The 14,224-nt window shown below is 45.4% G+C and overlaps 1 pseudogene; it reads left to right on the forward strand.

Annotated features, from left to right (window-relative positions):
* LOC144153490 (uncharacterized) overlaps nt 1-14,224 on the forward strand; it is a 33,400-nt pseudogene that overhangs the window by 4,305 nt on the left and 14,871 nt on the right.

Consider the following 14,224-nt stretch of genomic DNA (forward strand, 5'->3'; position numbering starts at 1 on the left):
TCAAGAAACCAGAGATGTTTTAAAGTACCTAAATCGCTCCCAGTTTGGTACGAAGTGAACTCGAAGACATGGATTACGCAGTACCTCGTTGAGCAGTACATGAGGAATCTCGACCGTAAGTGTGAGCAACAGAAGCGCAAGGTGCTTATGTTCGTTGATAACTGTGGTGCCCACGGGCACATCAGCAACCTGAAAGCGATCACCTTGGAATTTTTGCCGCCGAATACCACAAGTGTGTTGCAGCCCGTGGACCAAGGTGTCATCAAGCACTTGAAGCTGCACTACCGATCGCGCCTTCTTAATCGTGTGCTGCTGTGTGTGGACAGTGGCAAAATCTACGCTGTGGGTGTGCTTTCAGCTATCGGCATCCTGTCTGATGCTTGGAGGGCATTCACGATGGTCACGATCCGCAACTGCTTTCGGCATGCGGGATTTGTGGTTGGCAGTGAGGCCGAGGATAGTCACACAGTCCCCAACCCCACAGCTGAGATGCCGCCTGCCGCAGCATCCGACGTTTTCCATGACCTCCGTGCTAGCGGTGTCGACGTGGGAGCGGCTCCGTTTGAAGATTTCACCAACATCGATAGTGCCTTCCTGCCGCGTGCCGAGTTGGATGATGACGAAATCGTACGCCAGGTCCTCGAACCGGCGCAGGTGGACAGCGACTCTGATGATGACATGCCACCAACGCCAGAGGCATCAAATATCGATCTAGCGCGCGCTCTAACAGTGCTATTGTCTGCCTACAGTGACGGACAAACGCTGGCGGAAATAGAGGCGGACTTAGTCGCGCGTAGGCGTGGGTGTGTACAGACGCGCATACATACGTTTTTTTCAGCATTAGGGCCAATAAAGGTTTTTAAAGACAATAGTCTTTCTTGTGCTACTTAAACCCAGAAATTTTGGTCTGTCTGTATGTCTGTCTGTCCTTCTGTCTGTCTGTGACTCGATTCAGCCACCCGGCTAAAGTAAAATTGAAATTGTACAATAGTCTTATATACTCACAGCCACATGTAAACGTCTACGCCCGGTTTATATGTTCATACTTGTCAACTTTGTTGAACAAGAACAAGACATTACGCAAATATAAGACAGGAGATTAGTACACAAGGGATATTTACGGTGCTCCTTTATTAAAAAATTCATGGATGCTTGGTTTTTCGATAGCAAATGATATTTTACATCTTCTGCAGATAACCGCCGCCTCCTGGCGGCATATGAAAAATCACGCCACAACAGCAACGAAAGGTTCCACTAGCTAGGTTCCACGTTCTGCTTTGAACGCACGTGGAGCATGGCCACGCGGCTCAACAAACCTTCTAGTCGGCCGCCTCCGTTCACGCGCGTCTCCGCCGTACTGCAGCGCTGGCATCGAGGAACCAAAGGGGGGCATTTCCTTGCAAATGTCTACAAAAACTATCGCCTTTTGACGACATTTGCCACGAAATGAGCAGATACGCGGCCAATTTTTTTCGGTGAATCCTTTTTTTCGGACTACCGATTATTCGGACTACCGTCGAGTCCGAAAAAACGTTCGAAGACTGTATGTCCTAAGCAGTCTATAGTTAGATCGCCCCGCGGTCAGCCACTTCGCGAATTTTTCTCCGCTAGTACTCTAACCGTATTTATTTAACTGCCACAGTAAAAAAGATATATCTAACTCAGAGACCTGAAAATGTGGGCTTGCTTTCCTGCATGGCTAGAAGGCTATGCCGCCAGTTCTTTAATAAATGTTCAACTATTTCCTTATCGTCTATACAGCATACGCACGTTTTATCCTGGGGTGAGTCTTAAGGGGAACGCCTCAAGCGCCTCATTGTTCTAACCCAGCTGCACTATCCCCGCGCGTCGCTCACCGACCCGACTGAGCTATACCTCCACGTTGCGAGCGGTACAACACAAGTCGCCGTCATTCTTTTTGTTGCATCTATCTTTCTAGAGGAAGCCCACTTTTGGAATGGGCGTATACTCGGGTGCTCTGATAGGGTTAACAAACTTTATTTCTAACATTCACAAAACTAAGACTTGGAAGCGCAAACGTTGTAGTATGTGCTTGTAGTGAACTACGTGAACGTAATGGCACGGGGGTAGAACAGTGCCCAGAATCTCGGGAGGCTCTGGTCTGTACCAGTCTGCTTGCTCGCGTAACCTGCGAAGTAAGACGATAAAATGCAAGCTAAGAAACGGACTGAAAGTCGGTGTTGCAGAAAAAGAGGCAAAATGCAGAGAATAGAAAGCGATAAAATCCCGCAAATACGCTGTAGCAGTAAACACTTTATTATAAGTGTCGCCAGGCTTATGCTTTCAAAGCACGGAAGCAGGCTTGAGAGCCCCAACCATTTTTTGCTTATATATGTTTCCTTAATAAAGTAGCCAGCCCGGAGTTTAACATTACCTCAAAATTCAATACACTCTCGGAATTAGGTTGAAACCCGGATGGGCCACCCCAATCCCACACCTGGAGCAGAGGGTGACAAGACTCAAGTGCACCCCTCGCTGAGGAGCTCGTGCTGCCGGAGTGTGCTACGTGGACGTGCCCAGACGACGTGGGGACTTTTTGACTTAAAACACCTCCAACGCATAAAAAACGCTCTAGAGAAGATTTGTTCCCTTGCTCTCTTTCTATGAAAAAGCAACACAAGCCCTTTAGCTTTATAGTAAAGGTTCCCTTTCTGGACTCTTTGTCTGCCTGCATTATGGACTGCTCAATAGGTTTTTTGAACTTCTTTCGCCACGTAACCGCACTAGCATCTCCCCCGGACCTGCTTTTTTATCTTTGCATGGAAAACGTCCCCTGAGTATTCGTTTTCGTACTTACGTTTGTATTGTGTCGAAAGCTCTAACTTTCACTTCCGGAATTGAGTGACCACATTTTTAGTTTACAGGTATTTACGCAAACTCCTTGCCTATTTTTGTCGATAAAATATCTAATCCTCTCCTACAAACGTGTTGTATTTTTGTGCTTCCAAGGCTAAAAACAAGATCAACAAATCTTGCTCTCTTTTGCCTTTTTCATCACCTTTCGATGAGTTTATCATACTAACAGGCCGACTGCATTCTGGTCCACTGTTACTCCCAAAAACGAGCCAGACGTCAGTTTTTTATAACCCGCGATACGTAATGGACCCTTCATGAAACCTTCCTGTGCTAACCCCTTATTCTCTTGCCGTCTGTTGGAGCTTCTGCTAAGATGAATGAAATGAAGGGTTTTCAACGAGGATTAGCTTTCCCTCGTTCGTTCACTACCGACGCGGGGTTTTTTTCTGACTACAGAAACACTTTTCTCTATCGTTTTCTTTTTGTAATAATTAGAATAGAAGGCGCCGACTTCTTTTAATTTGTTGTGCGTTTTTATCTCTCCTCACTTCACAGCTGTTTCTAACGCGTTCCCCTCATTTCGACCCTTGCAAACTAATTGTTTATGAATATTTTTAAACGCCGCTTGTACTCTCGTTACGAGCCAACATTTTGCCTGAAATGTAGCTGCGGGTTTTTTCGCGCTCAGTAATGTAGACACGTATAAGCCCTGAGAGCTTTTTAGGTATTTCGGGCCAGTCTCGCCTATACATACGTCTTGTTCATCGTTATTGTCTACCTTTGCTTTCTTTAAAGGCGGACATTGCCTCACGTTGCCCTGGCTACCCTACAGGTTTAAATCTCACACAGAGCACATAGCTTCAAACAGCTTGCGTGGGGAAAATGAGACAGGAAGTTCTAAGTAACAAAATAACTTCAACATCACAAAAGAGTAAGACACAGACGTGTGTCTAGTCGTGCAACCTACGTAAGACAAACATAGTAAAATAAAAATACATTGCAAGAAAGCTCATCGGTTTCTGCAGCGTAAAGAAAGGAACAAACATGCGTTTGCCAAAAGTAGAATACACACAGCGATTTCGGTTACCGTATAACACAGGCAGCATAAATGCAAGTTGTGTGTTCAGACATACAATGGAATATTGCGGCACAAATCGAAAAAAAAACTTCACAGTTTACAGTTCGTTGTTGTTGTTGTTGTTGTTGATAAAGGTTATTTACACACACACACACACACACACACACACACACACACACACGCACACACACACACACACACACACACACACACACACACACACACACACACACACACAAAGTCCGGAGTTCTCAAACGAAAAAAAATTATCTACACAGGCGGTACAAACTGGCTCCGATTACCTTACAATAATAACAGATTCCCAGCAAGCCTGCTGTAACATTCAACGTGGACGCATCTCACTTCCCGCATTACGCATACTCGCATCGATCAATCCCCTCCCCGAGCAGTACATCGTCTGGACCCCTGGTCACTCGTCCCTCGAGGGAAATGAGGCGGCTCACGCCGCTGCCCGCGCCCTTCCACAACGGGCATTTCCCTCAGACACAGAACCCATGGTCCAGCCTCTTCCACCTCCCGCTGTTGCATCACCTTACCACAACATCCTGCACCACTATCGCAACCTTCGCCTGACTTTGCCTCAACCTCACCCTCAACTAACCAAGGCGGAAGAAGTCATCTGGCGTCGATTACAAACAAACACCTATTACAACGCACCCATCCTCCACGCTATCTCCCCTACCCAATACACCCTCAACTGTCAATTCTGCCCCTCTCTTAATACTGCCTACCACATGCTGTGGGCCTGTCAAAACACCCAATCGCTTCCTCCAATCCCATACCTTCCCCAGAGAAGTGGGAGGGCCTGCTCGACCCGCTCCCGTCACGCTGACCATGTCTTTCTCGTCACCCATGCCAGGGCTGCAGCCAAGGCCCAAGGGTACCTGGACTGAGGCGAACCCACCCCACCGAGTGACGGCTCAACCACCACTGTTTGCTCTATTAAATGTTTCTTCTCTCTCTCTAAACAGACGGGAAGACCTGGCGAACGTGACCCACCAAAGCTTGTCACCAGGCCGCTCGGTCCGATCCCTCCGGCGCCGCGAGCTGGTCTTGGGGAGAAGATGGAAGAGGTGAAAGTATTTAAGATAAGTTGAGAGTGATGGTTGTGAAGCAGAACATTCCTAAAGAACATTCGGCGTACTTGGAAAGCCAAAGCACTTAGAGCACCGTGCAGAGCTGCGATGGCCTTCTAATCGATGTAGTATGTGTAGGGTTGGAAGTACGTTATACGAGTACTATCAAGACATCTTCTGCTTTCACTTGTGAAGGCGTCATATGGTTTGTGCAAATTTTTTTACGTCACTCCTACTAAATATTTTTGTAGCTTGATGAGAGATGCGGCTGGTTTGCCATAATTACTTAAAATTTGGTTGGTGTAATTTGGACCTTGTGTATTGTGTATGTGCTGGATTGGGCCGACAGTTCATTATGTAGATGGTCTTTATGAATATGCTGTATTGAGTTAGAAGTTTTAAATTTGGTCGGCCTTAACGTGTTTTATTTCACAAAACGTCGGTATGTCCTTAATTCTTGTTGATTCCTTAGGGAGCTCTGACATATGTGAACCATTCTTTTATAAATCGTAGTTTTAGTATTTTGTTGTCTCCCACGTATATCTCATATTTGTTTCAGGCAAGTTGGTATCAAATTTTGAATGTGGTACATGCATCCCGCGACCTGTGAAAATTTAACTGTGGCAACTCAAGTCTATTGACGTGAAATGGCCATGAAAGTTTCCCAGAAATCCAAACCCCAAAGGATTGGTGAATCACTTGTTCCAGTAATTCACTTCATATGCTACGTTAATAGGACTGATATTTCGTTTACTTCATGTCCACCATACTCCGCCTAAGAGATTTTTTGCGATTTTTGAAAAAAATATTGCGTGAGTCTAGTGTAAACAACGATTTCAAATACCTTTTAAAACTACGGTAAGATCGACCTACGGGGGTACTCGTTTGTTTCCACCTCTTCTCCTCCCTTATACATAAGGGTAACTTTAGGTACTTTTAGCTCGTCGGAAATTTTGTTTCAAATGTAGGGTTTATTAGGTATCACAGTATCTGGATAATAATTTGGGCAGCATATTTGAGGAGAATTGCTTTAATGCCGTGACTACCAGCAGCTGGGTCATTGTCAAAATCAGCGATTATTTCATGAATTTCGCAAGGCAGAAGCATAATCTACTTTGATTGAATAACGATTTTTTAGTAATCTGCGCTCGCGGCGTTTCAGGAATATTCCACTATGTTAATGTGGTGGAGATAAATGCCTTAAAGCTCTTTTCGGCAATGCTTGAGTCGTTTCTAACAATTTCGATCACAGAAGCTTCAGCTGTTCTGCAGTTTAATAACTGCTTGAAAGCATCTGAGGCGGCTCAATTGAGAGAAGGACATACACATAGACCAAACCTTTGCCGTTTAGGTAGCCCTGTAAGGTTGTCGTTCTTGATACCAAGCGTTGGTTACCGTCTATATACAAGAGCGCTCGTACTCTGAGTTATGTTCTTATAGTGTGCCTGAAATACTCATGAGACTCTCTTTGTATTATGGCACCAGTCGTTCTGTTTTCAAACGATATTTTCTCAATAAGGATATTTCACCTGTTTTTGTCCAAGTGCTTCGCTTACTTAAGCGGCAGACACATATGTGCATTGCTGACGTAGTTCAGCCTTGTATTTACCGGCAAATGGCGTACGCTGAAGTAGTGGCTAAACAGCAGAGTATTTTATTTGCTGCTTACAACAATTTGGCGGTGAGATGTTTGAGTGGCGCCCCCTGGCTCTGACGTCGGCTTAGGGACTCACGCCGCTGTCGTCTGCTACACTCCGCTTGTGAGGGGCAGCAGTACCTGCTCCCGCTTTGTTGCTTTAGTGCCATAAAAAGTGTATTTTCAGTACTTCAGTCATTTTTGCAAGCTGCTGACACAACTGAATAATTTCAAGCTGTATCCCCCCAAAGTTTGAAACACATGAGAAGAGAAAAAACAACTTTCTTGAGAGCGTCCGTCAGAAGCTCGTGTTCAACCCGTCCTTTCGCGAGGTACAGCGCACAGACAAGTATTCAAAATGCGTTGGCTTCCCTACACTATTTTTGCGATTAAGACTCAACAGTCTCAAGACTCAACAGTCTAGTGCTGGGTACAAGCGCATCGCACAGCAGGAAATAGAGCGCCTGTTTACTTTTTTTCGCTGTTGTCGATTTGTAGCAGATGAATGTTTTTTTGTGCACAACGTATTAATTATAATAATAATTACTTAATTATTACCCCTTCACAAACGTCTTATTAGTAGGTGTGGGGTTGTTCGGGAAGCTCACAAAAATCGTGAGGACACTTTCTTCATGCTGTATGCATGGCATACCTTCCATTCTTCACAAATTGGCTTCCGTTGTGGCTACTTGCAAGAAGCTGCATATCCGCTGCGTACGTTGTTTATTCACATGCACATATAGTTTTTTGCTACACCACCGCGATCGCGCCCGAGGCAACGTTGTGCAGAGTACTGAAAGGAGGCTTTTATGCTCCGAATTTCTGTGTCAACCATTGTTATCATAACGAACTGACTCTCAGCGCGATCAATCATGAGATGATTACAGTGTTTAAGGCTTGATATACTCGCTTACGAACGCAATAACTAGTATACGTGCATACATTAGAAGAACCGAAACCGATGAATAGCTTCAAGGAGTTCTCTTCAACTCTTTCCACTCTTCGAGGCGTAAAGAACACACCGGGATGGCGATCTATGAATTCGAAAAATTGTTCTTACTCATTTGTTTTGGGCTGAGGACCCGAACTACTAATCATCTCGATTTTACGGTTACAGTTTTCTCCCCCTTTTCCCGCTCGTCCACGTCCTCGTCCTCCTCCTCCGCTTGAGTGCCGTTTTCGGATGACGCAAATCTGAATTCTGGGAAGACATGGCTATAGGTAATGTACTGCATTATCCCTCCAGGTCTGAACAAGCATAATGATAGTGTATCTTTACCATAAACGTGACTCGTTTTGCTCAATAAACATCCATACTTCTTAGAAGCTGGGTATAAAACCACCACATGCCTGTAAACACAGTGGGTTATTCGGAACTCAACCTACCGTTCTTGCAGACCCATAATACCTGTCGGCATACTTTCATGCCATGCCATCACAAAAGAATGCGATACAATACCTTGGAGCGTTCGGCAAGGTGGCAAAAACTGTAACTTTACATACGATTACCGGCAATCGTAATGCCTTTTGCCAAAGCCGACAGCCCCGAAGGACTGGTATTTGTTTTTTGTCTTGCAATTTCTCTGTTGTCGGTTATTAGCAGCTGCCTGTTGCCTTTGTTCGAAAGATTGCTTATTACAGAAGCTGACCCCTATCTCAGACTCTTCGCGCTCCGCACAGGACCGGCTTCGCCAAGGAATGGGGCGACGCCGGCAATGTTTCTTCCGTAGCGGTATCCAAAACTGCACTTTAACTCACGCCTTCAGCTAGTGTATGCGATTGTATGTCTATTATTATTATAAAAAGTTACGCACAGGCAAAATCTGGCGCGGACAAGCATCAGACGTCAACCGAGCGCAGAGAAACAAAGGGAGAGTGAGCCCGAGTGAAGCAGACGACAAATGCGAGAATCCCTAAGCCGACGTCACAGAGGCGCGCTTCGCAGCGCCGCCCGTACTCGCGCTCACCGCCAATTAAGGCGTGACGCTTGGAAAGTGGCACCAGGAACAGTATTCATAGACCGAGTGTCCCTCGCGATAAATCGGCAGCGACGGTAGGTGGGCGGGGACAGAAATAAGAGGCACTGACGTGGAGGCGCGGCACAGGACTATCGTCTTTCTACGACATTTGCATTCGAGTGACGAGAAACGCAGCCCATTTCTTCACATTACTATCACTTTCTTTGTCGCATGTGAAATTTGCTTTGGAAACAGATATAATTCTTACGAGTGACGAGAAGTTAAAGATGCCGAGATCCACGTCGACTCGTGGCGCTTCGTGCGCCGTGCAGGCATGCACACCAGGCAAGCACAATAGCTCATTCTTTGAAAAATAGTTTGGCTCAGTGTGTAATTATATTGCTCATTTGTAACCTCCCTACTAGACAGATATCTGTCAAACGTTGACTTTCAAGTTCATGCTATCCACGTTGGTTTGTTCCTGCTTACCACGGGCGAAATCTATATACTTAGCTAAGCTATTGTCATAGACTACAATTTTGATCGAGATCACGAGCCAGACGTTTTTAAAACCCAGATCGCCTTGGTCCCTTAAACCTTTTCTCTAAGCCTCCCTAAAAATCGTGAGTAACTTGGGGTTTACTCGTTTTTGAGCCCGTCGAATCGCATATACACGCAGAACCCACGAACGTACAGGCGACCTGGATTACAGATGAAGTTCATCTATTCTATAGCTACGAGTGCACTTGTTGGTAATGTCTAGGAGAATGTTTATAGAGTCATTTGAAAACGCAAGAATATCATGGCTGAAAAATTAACTTGGATGCAACTCACCGCAACCATGGCAGTAATTATAAAGCTTTCACTTCGCGTCTGCTTGATTCAGAGCCTCGCCAATTGAACTGGAAAACACCGAATAGGCGGCGCGCATTGTTGCTTCTCTTCCTGTCACTTGTTGCTTCTTGTTGCTTGTCACTACCGACCGCTGATTCTCTGTTTCTAGCTATTTCGGTGACACTGGAGTGAACAGTGGACGGGCTGTTGTGCCAACTTTATTGACAAATACCGCTGTCTCCAAGCAATAAATGACTAAGACGTTTTCATGCAATAATTACCATTTTATATTTGTTAAAAATGAGAAATATTTTCCGAAAAAAGATTTCTGCCGATTTTGCAACCAATTCAGTACACTTTTAAATCGCAGCCAGTGTGGAGAACAGCGCATTCAATCAGCATGATATTTAAATTTCTGTTTCAGATTTCGGTCATATTAGCCCGTGGACGGTAGGTTGACGTTGGGGTGTGGCGAATTTATAGGGCATGGCAGGAGGCTAAGAATATCTGGCTGGTTGTAAGTAAGTCCCATTGTAAGTTGTCAGGTGTTGAGAGCAGCCGAACCTTTACACACATCCTGTCATGTGAACTGCCACAGCGGCAACAAGTCGACCCACTGAGAGCACATCTCGCAAACAAGAAAAACTGATCAGTGCAGGGGCTCCTGAAAAAAAGGCCTAGTATATAACAAACAACAACATTCCATGGCACGTAACGGGTTGCAACATTTATTGTTCCGAGATGAAAACCTCCACGTGGCAGAGCTTTTGGAAACCCGCGCACGCGCGTACGCAACGCAAAACATCTTGGCGCATTTCTCGCCAAGTCAGTGCCCTAAACAGTTGCCTGAAGGTTTTCTGCCTGAATGAATCACCAGCGAAGGCAAGACCAAAATAGGTCCGCACCACCAGCTTACGCGGCTTGCGCAGACAAAAGACCCAGAAAGTTGCACCCATAAATTTCTCCGCCATGTGGATGTAGGGCAACAACAGGCCATCGTCTCTGAGCACATACGAGTTGAACTCCTCGCCCAATGCAGTATCGGAAGATGCTTGCTCGGAGAGCTTGCCGATCACCTTACGAGAGAATCCGCCGTACTGTTAGGCGTAACGAAGGCCCTTCTTGCTCACCAAGGTGCAACGGTCGTTGTCTAGAGTCGTGTGCACCAAAGCGACTACAGCCTCTTCCTCAGATTCCATCCGCGTCGGTTTACCAACAGGATCACGTGCCACTTATCCGCAACTGCGTTGTGGACGTTTTTTATAGTACATAGAGCAATTGTAGCGCTGAAATGTCAGCGCCATCTCTCCCGTCGCAACTGCATTGTGGATCTCTATGATACTCTATGCAATACTTGAAGGGCTCTGAAGCACCTACCTGGTGACTCTACCAGCTGGATAAGGAAGACGTTTCAGCCATGGAAACGTAAGGTGACCCGTCCGAATTGTTAACAGAGATCCGTCCAAAAACAAGTCAACAATATTTAGTGCAAAACAGTGGCAAGGCCCTACTTAGCTATTATGCAATACTTTCGTCCAGCAAGAACATTCGTGTGGTTGGGGAACACAACATGCATCAGCGCATCATCACAATCCTAAAACAAGATAGCCCCCAATCTAAACACACTGTCATCTCTCTCTAGAACAACGATTTTTTAGGGTCTGATACGTGATGTTTTCTTCGCTATCCTTTGCAGAAACTTCAGAAAAACTCCATGCTGTTCTGTTCCCAAGATATATATTGTGCCTTTATGCAAACACTGTGTTAAAGGTAGGGGCTCTTATTGCACTATGATTTAAACTGCCGACAAAACGAAAGAATGCGAACAGAACGCTCGATGTTTGCATCCCGACCGGGTGGGTCCCTAGTTAGGTATTGCCTGCAGCTTCTCTGGATTGGCTCGATGGTGGTCTTCGACAACTTAAAATCCCATCGGCTAAATCTTTGTACAGAAAAGCTATATATACCTAGGATTCAGGAGACCGTCTCCGGCAACCAGAGTAACGATGCCGGCAACAGAGCGATCTATGCAAGAATCGCGCGCCAGCGTAGAGCCAAAAGGCGGCGCCCACTCATATCGCCAGGATCGTAAAACTGTGCGCCATACCTTCAGCAGATAAAAAATATTCAAAAATTGTAAAAAAAACTATATGGCCATCATATTTTAGTATGAATGGGTAAATTTCCCTGGGAATTGTCTTTCTAGCAGTGCAAGTTTGTTTAGAGGTGAAGCCGACTTTATTAGGATTGTTGTAAGCTTGACGCTAGTAAGATGGCGTCTTAACATTGAGGGTTTAAGAATGTTTGTGTGTATGTGTTTATGGCACAAGGGAATCGAAGCGAAAGAGCACCATGTCAGAGTGTGTGGTCTTTCAGTCAGTAAAATGCAATTTGGAAGGACTTGGGGACGATAAAAAATAAATCATTGGTATAGGGTGTAAAAGGCCCTCAATCTAAATGTAAAGATCCTCGCGTATACTATCTTAGAATTTTGCGCGGTAAGTAATAAATTTTAAAAATCCGGTATCACGTATCTAAGTTATAAGGCGATTTGTGGGAAACGTAGGTTCATCTGCTAAAAATAGCGAGGGGTGCAGGGGTAAGACATATTTATAAATCTCGGGAACTGGCGGCGTTTAGCGTCTTCAAATCCTGAACAGTCAATTAAGATTTGGAGAACTGAGAGCCGTCCCTCACATGTGTTGCATATTGGTGGTTCGGTGCTTTTTAATGGGTAAGAATGAGTACCGTACGTGTTGCCAATTCTGAGTCTGCACATACATATTTCAGTAAATCTATCTCGTTCTTCTGTTGTATATCGACCTAACTGTGGTTTTATTAAGTGTAATTTGCTAATGATTTTTTGTCAAAGTTTTGTTGCCATGGTTGCCGAAGTTTTCTTCGTGGAAGAGGCTTCATATCCTGGTATGGGACCTGCCTTATGTCTATACCACTTCGTGGTGCGGCCTTACCAGCCAATCTATCAGCAATTTCATTCCTCAGAATTCCACTGTATTCAGGCATCCAGCAAACTATTATTTGGATGTTGTCCGAATACGCCAAAACTTTCGATTTGATGAGATTATTTAAAACCATGTTTCTACTATTTTTCCCTGTCTGCAACGCTGTGACAACGCTCAAAAAGCCTGTAAAACAATTGATTGTTGTGTTTTGGTTTTTATAATATGGGTTACTGCAAGTAAAATTCCATGTGCTTCCGCCGCAAAATGCTGGTGTCATTGTTCATTGTTTTTTGCTGTTAAAGAGCGGCCATAATTGGAGGTAGTATCTTTACAGGAAGTAGGTCTAACTCTTGTTTTATTGAAACTCTCTTAAAACAAATTACAAGATAATTAGCCTCGAGGGCAACTGTAACGTTACGCCGAGTTTTATATACTTTCGTAATTGCATAGTTTTACCGAGGTTGTAAATAATTGTAGAATTCTCACCCGCTACCAGAAAATGGAGTTCTACGGCTGGAAAATGGACCAACCCATGTGCGTCCTGTAGTTCGTCAAAGTTGCATTCAGATAATAAACTCGGAGGTATACTATGCCTAATCGCAAATTACAAACAAACGTGTTTGCTTCGTGGACCCCTTGGACCGCGGCCCGGTCAAAGCATATCTTCACTCGCGTTTACGCTCGCCACCCCAGCTTTGCTGGTTATCCTTCTTCACAAAGTGGAAGGACACTGAGGTAGCTCAATTTTCCTAGGGTGGCAGCGCGCATGCGCTGCAGTAGAATTTTCAAACGCCCCCGTTGCTTTTAAACGATCGTTAAATCACAGTTCCATCAACCAAATCGCCAAAGGGCAAACTTGTGCTTCGAATATAGGCACTTCGGCTGTTGCTCAAGCCAACGGGCATGCGTACGAACTCAAACAGTCCTCCGTGACAAGTAAGAGCCGTCTTTCGTACCTCGGCTGGGTCGATTTAAATTTGAAAACACCTGTGTGATCAATCACCGGTAGTGTAATACCTTGCACCAGGCATTGCGTAGGTCTGGTGCAAGATAGAGATCTTCAAGGTAGAGATGCATAAGTAGAGATCTTCTGTGGGCATTGAAGTCGTTTTCGTAACTTATACAAATTTATATTGACCCATCCTTCACTTCTACAGAAATAATTAAAATGCGCACAGGCTCTTGCTAGGCGAAGAGTTCTGGTTTTCAACCTTTTATTAAATGCGTTATCAACGCACTCTTTCAGGGCGCAGACCTTTATCGGCCGTCTCTAGGCTGAGCCGCGTTGTCGGCGCAACCGAGTGAACGATGGCAAGACGGACCAGTGAAAGAAAAAGCGAACGATTAAAGAAAGCAAAGAAGGAGAGTGTCGCGAAATTGGGAGGGGAGGGTGGTTCGCTGTGGCGGCGCGAGCAAGCGCTCTCCGAAAGTGTGCGGTGGGGAAAGAGAGGGGGAAGTATGCTGTGTCCGCACGAGCCGCTCGACGGCGCGACATTTGGCGAAAACGTGAGGGTGGTGTGCGCGTGACTATGATGTCCCTTCGTGAGAGGCCCTTCGCGCCGCCGCCGCCGCAAAGGCTCACCGTAGAGAGAACCCACGAGTGACTGCTGCCTCAGCGCATTGCTGCTGCGCCCAAATATCGCATTAGGGAGTATCGTAATCGCCAGACAATTTTTTAAATGGCTCTGCGGCCTGGGTTACACTGCCATGGAAGTGCATTGCCGTTGACTACGCGATGCTTTAACACTATCGTTTTGCCATGTTTTCTTTTGACCGTAATGGCAAACAGGAAAGGCATTTTAAGGCACTTCCTTTTGCCTACTGTTCATTTACAGTTTCGA

The sequence above is a fragment of the Haemaphysalis longicornis genome, unplaced genomic scaffold (genome assembly GCF_048455015.1).
Source record: "Haemaphysalis longicornis isolate Haplotype H1 unplaced genomic scaffold, Haemaphysalis longicornis Haplotype H1 scaffold_9, whole genome shotgun sequence".
NCBI classification, from domain to species: Eukaryota; Metazoa; Arthropoda; class Arachnida; order Ixodida; family Ixodidae; genus Haemaphysalis; species Haemaphysalis longicornis.